At 36.4% G+C, this 10,222-nt stretch overlaps 1 long non-coding RNA gene across 1 annotated transcript; it reads right to left on the bottom strand.

Moving 5' to 3' along the window:
* Window positions 1–7,618: 7,618 nt before the first annotated feature.
* LOC125804897 (uncharacterized) lies at window positions 7,619–9,730 on the bottom strand. Its single transcript, XR_007441118.1, has 5 exons — window positions 9,027–9,730; window positions 8,573–8,623; window positions 8,453–8,497; window positions 8,310–8,374; window positions 7,619–8,223 (listed from the first exon to the last, which is right to left on the bottom strand). It is a non-coding gene; the product is annotated as an uncharacterized LOC125804897 (long non-coding RNA).
* Window positions 9,731–10,222: the final 492 nt, after the last annotated feature.

The raw sequence follows: 10,222 nt of genomic DNA, 5'->3' as shown, positions 1-10,222 counted from the left end.
AACTACTCTGTGCTGACCTGCTGATTCAAATTCAACCAAGAAATAAATACAATTTTGTAAATATCTATAATTATATACTTAACTGACAATAACTGAAACATTTATTTTTTTTATTTATATTATATTATTTATTTATTTTTTTTTTAGGTATTTGGAAAGTACCATATTTTTCAAACTTTAAGGCGCACTTAAAATCCTTTAATTTTCCCCAAAATCGACAGTTCGCCTTATAATCTGGTGCGCCTTATGTATAAATTTTACCAGTCAGGTTGTAAAGAGCAGTAAAGCCACTCCGCTGAAGTACAGTGTACGGCGTTTAAGTTTAGTTCTCCAGCACTGAGGTTGGATTTACATTAGCATTAGTTGCTAAACGTTATCTGTACTGCTGCTAACCCCAACTAGCACTGCTGGAGCAGTATTAGCATTAGCCACTACCCGGGCAAAGCACTAGCTCTTTTGCCTCTCAGAGGTGAGTATTGTAGTGCACCTTATAGTGCGAAACATGCGACCATGTAATAAATTTAACCCATTTTAAAGTTTGAAGATCTAGGAAAAATATTTAAACTTCTTCTTGCCTTAATTAGTGTAATCAACATATAATATGAAAATGCTTCATCTCACATATTTGAAAACCACCCCCTGCAAAAACAAAAACTAAAACAACATAGCAATTTTATGTTACAATGTTATGTAAAACTGTTGCTTTATATGTTGGTCTTTTAAAAGTAATAAAGTAATGAAACATTAAAAAGTTGAAACATATTTTTTTATTTTAAAAAATTAGTAAGTTATCCTAATTGAATCATTACCTGTTAGAGGTAAGAACCCCATTGCACTAAATTTGATAGAATAATTAGCAATAGGGTTAGTAAAAAAATATTTACACTGCTTGTAAGGATTTTTTGGGGTTTAAGACATCTTTTGGATAATTAAACATGCACCGGTTCAAAATAACCCTGGAACACCATTGCTGTTCCTAACAAATGAACATAATAGGAGGGTTAACCGCAGTGTTGGGAGTAACGGCGTTAAAACTAACGGCGTTACTAACGCCGTTACTTTTTTCAGTAACGAGTAATCTAACTAATTACTATGACTGTAACTATAACGCTGTTACCATTTCCGACACCCCGTTACTGCACGTTACTTTAGCCGCTCTATGAACTTTTTTTTTTTATTTCGCTTTGCCCTGGTTAACCCCTCGTCTGTCCGGTGAACTTGAGCTTCTGGCCGCTGTGCCTGTGGTTTGGCGTGGTGAAGTGAGGCACAATTGTGACGATTTGCGTGCTCTAATCAATTCAGTGATTGCCGTGGACAACCCAAGTTCCGAATTAAGGACGTTAAGCTCTTTTTAGCTGCTCCGGTTTTTGTGGTGCTGCTGCTTTCTATTTTAGAGCTTAGATTCTCTGCCCGAATCCCACCTGACCTGAGGACCGACCCGAAATCAGGCTCCTATTTTTATTTTATATAAAGCTCTGGTGTGATAATCACAATGTTGCTAAGTAACCAATTATTATTGTTCACTAAAGCGAACGAAATAGCGAAAATTGAAAGTGAAAAACATTTGTGTTAACTGAATCTTGACTTGCAGCATTGTGTGTAGCTGTTCTTAAAAATCATTTAAATTAAATAATAGTTCTATGCTTCTATGTTACAGTGTTAATTAACATAATTCTGATTATATTTCGCTCATTCAATCAGCCCGAAAACAGACAGTTTATGGGGCGGATCGGGTCAGGCTCATAATGATAGTTTATGGTTCTGGCTTGGGCAGAATGTGCATGGGCTCCGGCTGGGTCGGATTTTTTGGGCACGATCTAAGCTCTATTCTCTTTTGGTGAAGCTGTTATATTAATACCATTTTAACGGGCATTAAATTGTTGTTTTTGTCCATTATTTTGTTTTATATATACATATTTCTTTTGAGTGTGGCTTGGTTTGTTAAATTTCATCCCCAGACGCGTTTTTCCGCTTTTTTCAGTATTACAAGTTTTAGTAATTTTCTTTGGTTGTGTGGAGAATTTCGTTTTATTTTTTTGAAATTCGTTAGATTATATTTTTGTCAACATTTTGGGTTTATTTCCGTTTGTTATTTTTTGTTATTTTTCTAATAATAATAGTAAATGCATAATTGATTTCCTTTTTTTGACGGGCGAATAATAAAAAGTAACGCGATAGTTACTTTTACTGGTAACTAATTACTTTTATAGTGGAGTAACTCCGTTAGTAACTCAGTTACTTTTTTGGAGAAGTAACGAGTAACTATAACTAATTACTTTTTCAAAGTAACGTGCCCAACACTGGTTAACCGTAGGTTTTGGAAATGGTAAAATACATATGATGCCTAAAAACCTCTAACCTGTTGACTTCAGGTCTGCCTCCACCCCTTATAACATTCTGCACATGTGTAAATGCTGCATTGTTCTCCAGTGTCCGGCAATAATGAAAGATTTATATAATTTAATTCGAAAAGTTTGCTTTGTTAGCCTGTATAGTGCTCAATAGATAGTGTTTCATTTCAGTGTAAATATCTGATTAAGCTCAATTTTGCATTGATAGGTTAAAGTTTTTTAGTTTATAGGAAAAACAGCTTGGATGAAACTAATTTCCATTTATTAAAACTAAATAAAAAGGCCCAAAATGTAAGTGATTCATATTTTGTGTTAACCAGTGCGTTCAAAATAAAACAAATGGTCTAGGATATATTTGAGTGTATGTTCACGTTAGTAAAACAAACAAACTCTATAGGCAAATAATAGAGCAAATATATATTTATTTTATTCTGTATAGAGGAAATCTGCTGTGCACAGTGCAGAAGCCTCAGAGTTTAAAACAAAAAAAGGAAAGGAGGAACAGGATGAACTGGGGCCTCATCTCATAGGCCATGGAAGTTTAATGCTGTTATGGAGTTCCTGGCCCATATTGTGGAAGGCAGGGTAACAAGCAGTTACCAACCACGTCAAGCTTCTCAGGCAGAGTCAGCTCTGTCCAAAATCCTAGATCAGCCATCAGCAGCAGCTCAGGAGGCAGCCAGAAACAGCCCCTGAACCTCAACAGTGCTCTGACCCATCAGAAGAAACAACCCTAGAAGCAGCATCAGTGAAAGAACCTGTTCCTGATACCCCAGGGCTTAGTGCAGGGAGAAGGAAGTGTCAGACAATGAGCCCCGTTTGAGCGACAGCTTCTTGCATCTCTTGGGGATGCATCTGTCCCAGTGTCACCTCCATGTCCACCACCCCCAGGCACAAATGAGGATGAGCTCTTTTCTCAAAGTTGAATTCATTGCCTAAAAAGATTATCTATGTCCAAAAAAAGATAAGTAAAGAGGTAAAGTTTAAAATACACAAACTAATGTATAGCTAAAGCAAAAAAAGTGAAAACGTAAAAATGTATTTATTTTTTTAATGTATAATGAATCAAATTACAAATCTAAAAATGTAAAGTAAAAGTATAATTGAATGAAGTAAACAAAAGTTAAATTAAACAGTAAATGATATTGAGTATTATACATTTTCGGATGATGTCACACTTTTATGTATAGCGGCAAAGTCTTTGTTTACAAAGCTGATAAGTAGAGAAAATAACCCAGATAGCCACCGAGTGCTGGCCCAGTACTGGGCCTTAGCTGGTTTCTGACTGTCCTCAAAGGTGGCCCAGAACTGGCCACCGGACTCGGCCCAGTGTATTTTTGAACGTAGGACCAAGTCTGGGCCTTATTCGGTTTCTGACTCCTCGAAGCTGGCTGAGAGTCGGTCACCGGACTCGGCCCAGTGTCTTTTTGAATGTAGGACCAGGTCTGGGCCTGCACTGGTTTCTGACTGTTCTGGAAGCTGGCTGAGATCCGGCCACTGAACTTGGCCCAGTGTCTTTTTGAACGTAGGACCAAGTCTGGGCCTTATTCGGTTTCTGACTCCTCAAAGCTGGCTGAGATTCGGTCACCGGACTCGGCCCAGTGTCTTTTTGAACGTAGGACCAGGACTGGGCCTACACTGGTTTCTGACTGTTCTTGAAGCTGGCTGAGATCCTGCCACCGAACTTGGTCCAGTGCCCAACACAAGTTAAGCAAAACTTTTGTAACTGAAGGTACTTTGTCTTTTACTGTTGGTGAATTTGTTTTCTAAGAACTAGGAGGTTCAGGAACCTACAATGTTATTCCTTCTACTACAAGCTACAAGCTATTTGTACATAAAATTTATGTAAATAACCACTTTGTACATCAGTACATCAATATGATTATTATATAATATTATAGGAAACACTAATAAGGAATTTACCATTGGTTTAAATAGAGTATTCTGTTTACTCAATTAGTGTTAATGAGAGAAAAACTTTGTCTGGAAGCTCAAAGAAAGACATAAAACAAAGATTTATATTAAATTTATGTTTAATTCATAAAGTTTACATATTTAAAAAATAAAGGGAAAAAAAGAAAACAGAAACAGATTACAATTTGCAAATTCTTTTTAACTCATTCAATTGAATACACTACAAAGACAAGAAATTTAATGTTGCAAATATTCACTCATTTTGAATTTGATGCCTGTAACATGTTCCAAAAGTTAAGACAGGGGTAACAACATTATGCATGCATTATGAAGACCAAATACGAGAACGGAGACCCCGGACTGTTTCTTTAACTAGCTGAGCTCTGCGGTACAGTTAAAAAGCTCCCCACAACAGTGCTCTTACTGCCTCTCCCTATTAGGCTACAGAGGGGCATGTAGTGTTGTGTTACAGTGTTTGTTGTTGCGCCGCTAAAGTATGGAGGATGAAGAAAAAGAAATCCAACTGATTTGAAAGAATCAGGAAAAAATTGAATTGTGACCCCAAGAATCAATTTTGAATCAAATTTGGGATTCCCAAAGATTCACAGCCCTACTTTGTACTATGAAAAACATTGGTTTAATAGGTTCGCCCAAACAAAGGTTTGGCACCTGTGGACTTCTTGTTACTTTTTACCGTATTTATTTTTATTTGTATCTGTTTTAATACGTGGTACCTTTGCCAAGTAAAACTCAATATTAACTCAACTTACTCAACTCGGCCTAAAACATTTTCACAGTACTGTACATATACACACATACTGTATAGGTTTTTGTGTGTGTGTGTTTGAGCTGTACTATGGAGGACCAAAAATGACATAAGTATAAATAAATAAATGCAAATATAAATGTAGAAATAATAAATATATACATGAATAAATGAATAAATGTTGAAATAAATAAATAAATATATAAATAAATGCACATATAAATGAATGAATGAATGAATGAATATTTGCATAGGTAAATAAATACATTAATACATTTCTTATTTATTTATATATTTATTTATATATTTACTTATATGTGCATTTATTTATTTATTCATTCATTTATTTATTTCAACATTTATTCATTTATTTATTTCAACACTTATTTATTCATTCATTTATTTATTTCAACATTTCTACATTTATTTATTTATTTATTTCCACATTTCTTCATTTATTTATTTATCTCCACCGTCCTGTACTTCCGGTATCAGTGAGACAGAACAAAAGGGACGGCACAGCAACATCGCGGCTATAACCCCTACTGCAGTAACAACTGCTGAAAATGAATGAGGGTCAACAGCTTAAAAATGTCGCCGCTGCAGGCCAAGGCAGGAGCAGTGTCACTACCCGATCTGTACCCCCTGCCCGATTTGTTCCGCGCATGCGCACGCATTGCAAACTGAGCAGGGGCACAGATCAGGTAGCCACGGCTGTTACACCAGCCGTTGTGCGCATGCGTCAACAGTTTTCGGCTCTGTGAGGTCGCTGCTCAAGCTTAACTTCCGTTTTCTGAATTATAGATAGACTGATAGGTGTTTAAACTAAATATATTTCGAAAATCAAACAAAATAATCTATTAAAATGTATGTATGTGGTGGTTTTTTTTTACATATGCCAAGTCTGTAAACTACTTCACATTTTATTAACTTAATTACACCTTTAGCGATAAGATTAACATCTACATGCTCAAGTATCAATTTATAATGCTTACCATGAATTAATGAATGAATAAATTCATAAATAAATAGAGCCAGAACACAATAATTCGCATAGGCTAACTAGCAGTTTATCTTTCTGTAATCTAGATAGACTGGGAGATATAAATAAGTAAAATACAAACATCAACTAGAAAATAATGTTCTTTGTTCTTGAGCAGTTGATATATAAACTGTGCATTTTATGCGTTGTCAAATTTAGTATTACAGGGTGTATGAGGCATTTAAAAATTTTAATTTGTTTACCATTATAACAAACCTGTTTGGGTTATATCCATTATATGGGGTGGTGGTGTGGTCTTTGACCATTTGTAGTATTCCTCAAGCTAACAAAGAGTTTATTAATAAAAAACATTTATTTTTGCTTAAAATACACAGCAGAATGTTTAGAAATGGGAACCAAATACCATGTCTCTAAATGTGGTCCTGTATCAATATGCTACTAACCATTAAAAATAAGGTACAACACATTTATCAAAATACCAGTTTATTTTCTTCTCAGAGAAAGCATGAGAGCAAAAAGCAAAACAAAAGAAAAACCATCCCTCTCAACACACAACCACCCAGCCACTCCCACCCTACCTCACCCCACCTCACCCCGCCCCACTCCCACCTCACCCTGCACCACTCCCACCTCACCTCACCCCAACACACCCCACCCCACCTCAACACACCCCACCTCACCCCACTCCCACCCCACCCGACACAAACACCCACCACAACACAAAAACCCACCCTCCCCAACTCAAAGTACCCCGACACAAACACGCAACCACCCACCCAATTAAAATGGTAGTCACAATAAATAAACATTCATACAGATATTTCAAACACAGGTAACTGTTTTTACCTTCTGCTGTAGTTAGGACCTGAAAGAAACAACTCTTCAGCCTCTTGTATAGTTATTCCCTGTAGTGTAGACATGGCTTGGGTGATGCACTAACAAAAGGGTTAAAAAAATTAAATATAAATTATAAAACTGCATTATAAAGATTCAGCACTGCAGTGCAGTGATTAGAAGTGATTAGCAATGGTGGTGGTGTATGAGGTGTTAGTGCATGTTGTGCTGGTACAGTGAGTGGATCAGATATATCAGTGCTGCTGGAGTTTTTAAACACTGTGTCCATTTATTGTCTCTCATTCTATTAGACACTCCTACCTATCTGCACCACAGTATATATGTAAAGTCAGATAGAAGCTCTGAGTCTGTTGCTGCATAGTTGGTGCTGTCAATACTCTAGTCCTTCATCAATGCTCACTGGATGTCCACCGCCGGTGGACTATTCAGGTCAAGCAAGTGAAACTGAGGTGTTTAAAAACTCCAGCATTAGCGTTAGTGTCACTGCTGAAAATGACCCAATAACTGTCTGAGAAAATGTATTGTGGTTATCATGGTCTCACAGTACTACTCTATTGGATTTTAAAAAAAGATACATTTGATTACAATTTTTATGTAACTTAAGTCACAACAGGCTATTTAACATTGTTAATAGATATTTACTGCATACCTAGTAACCTTACCTCTGGGAACAAAACATCCAAAATGAACTGCACTTGATCCTCAATGTGGAATTCTACTGGTGCAGATTTCAGGACATCCTGAAGATAGAAAAATAGGGAGTCCTGTTCTTCCTCCGAGTCCAGGTACACTGGCACCCGTAGAGATGATCCCTTCTGGATTCTGCTGAGCCACTTCGAAGGCTCTTTTCCACAGAGTACACCCTTAGGTCAAAAGGCAAAGTGCCAAAAGCACTTCATCAAAACATGAGCAAACATTTAACATTTCTAGTTGAATGTCAAAAGTAGTTTATGTTAAAAGTTTTGGACTGTAAATCCACATTAAAAAAAAAAAAAAAAAAAAAAAAAGTCCCCCAACACATGGTGACAACAAGCATGAATTATAAGGCCTTTTGCTTATTTGCTTATAACACTGTAATGGTAAAACAATGTGCAAATTGTAAATAACAAACATTGTTAATGTGTGACAAACATACCAACAAATGTTGCCGGACTCCATGGTCTTGTACAGCAAAGTCTACCAGCTTCTTTTCTTGGGCTGTGCGGTTGACCATGGTTTGCACATGAGGTGGAATGTCTGAAGTGATTGACCTAGATACCCTAAAAAGTGGCTGAAGGGTCCCTTGCAATAGCCTGCTAGCCTTGTCAGTCCAGAAAGCAAACCTCTGGCCATGTCTGTTGAATCAAAAAACTTAATCAGCAGGTAATCAAATGAAATAAAATGCAGAAAAGACATGAATACTTTAGCAGAGTGGCCTTACCCTTCAATCTGAAATCTTTCCATCAGTAGGATGCACCACCACTGGCGGATTAATGGCACATCATTCTAAAACATATATAACAATGATCAGACAATTGGGGTGGGGTTTGAAATATTCTTTCTATATTAATAGATGCAACTGACCTCTGTGAAGATAAATGGGGTATTGGTGCAGATACAGAGGGCATACTGTAAAAAAATAAATCTCTCTATTATACCCAATAACTCAAAATGCTGCTTATCACAACTTAAAAGGATGCTTACAATGAGTATAAGGATGCCACAGTAGTTCCCAGAAGTTTGTTGAGGGAAGTGCTGGAAACAAAATATTAAATATTACTGTTAAGTAAAGGTGTTGAACCAATAGAAACAGATGTAGACAAGTGCTTCACTAAAGTAAGCTTAGGTTCCCCCTTACTGAGTTACTGCCAAAAGCCATTAATACATGAAGTAGATGTGCTGAAGATAGAGATTGTTTCAAATTGTGTAAAATAGACAGAAAGTCCCTAGGTCTGGACAAGAAAGAATGTATGGTGGAAAGAAGACGAATGAATATAGCAAAAAGTATCAACTGGTGGGCTAGTCATGGCTCAGTTTCCCAAAATCACAGTAGAAAATTCTCTTCAAAAGAAAATATCTATAGTCTTACATTACATTTAAGCCAACTGATGTCCAGAGTTTTATATAACCCAGTAAGAAAATAAAGAAAAGGCTTTACATCAAAACTTCTGCCGGTCTTCTCTGTCCAGGGTCTTGGGTCAATCTGGCCTGCAATATGTCTGCACATAAAATGGGAAAAAAAATTAATTATGGACACACACTTACTGAAACCTATAGTCATACAATTGTTCTCCATGGTCTAGTTTCATAAAATGAGACCTAATCCTACAGCCATCGAACAAGGCTTCTGCGTAAACATAAAACAAAAGAACAAAGCTATAAATAAGCAGCCATAGAACAAGGCTTTTTGTAAATCATCAGCCATAGAACAAGGCTTTTTGTAAATCATTAGCCATAGAACAAGGCTTTTTGTTAATTTTCAGCCATAGAACAAGGCTTTTTGTAAATCATCAGCCATAGAACAAGGCTTTTTGTTAATTTTCAGCCATAGAACAAGGCTTTTTGTAAATCATCAGCCATAGAACAAGGCTTTTTGTTAATTTTCAGCCATAGAACAAGGCTTTTGTGTAAATCAGCAGCCACAGAACATGGCTCTTGCGTAAAATATTATTGGTAAAAGCCACTGAACAAGGGCAACTTTTTCCTCTCTCTTAACCTAAATATCGTTTTGTACGAGTCATCTCCAAAACCACCAGGGAGTACAGAATCTAGAAAAATGATCTCTCTCTCCACAACCAGTAAAACCTGCAATGGACATATTTCAAAATGATAAGCTAATCAACAAACTTCATTCTAAAAATCTGAATATCTATTTTTTGAAACTGTAACTCAACACATAGCAAATAGTGATCCAGTTGATTCTGTTGCATACTCCATGCAGGGAACAAAATCGCATCCTTGGAACACAGATTGTTCTGGTGTAGAGAAAGAAAATGCAACCATTCAACTACTGTGCATTGTACAGAAATCATTGCATTAATGTGCAACTGTCTGTCTGTGTGTGTGTTTAACTTCACTTTACCGGTAAACTTGAGAGTGGGTCCACATTCATCGTTTTCCATGTGGGAACCACATACATGTCAGCAATGTAAACATCTTTCCCCTATTTACAACACAACAAGATTAGCAAATGTATACAAGTACCCATGAAGAAGTATACAAAATAACAATGTTTGAGCTTCTGTAATTAATTACATGTTTTTGAGCAGCTTCTCTGATGATCTTAAAACATGCATTCCCAATCTAGACGTAATAAAACAAAATAAAGGCATAAATTACACACAAAAAAAAACT

Source organism: Astyanax mexicanus, chromosome 11 (genome assembly GCF_023375975.1).
Source record: "Astyanax mexicanus isolate ESR-SI-001 chromosome 11, AstMex3_surface, whole genome shotgun sequence".
NCBI lineage: Eukaryota > Metazoa > Chordata > Actinopteri > Characiformes > Acestrorhamphidae > Astyanax > Astyanax mexicanus.
Note: the sequence above shows the minus strand (reverse complement) of the source record. Positions and strands in the feature narration are given on the sequence as shown.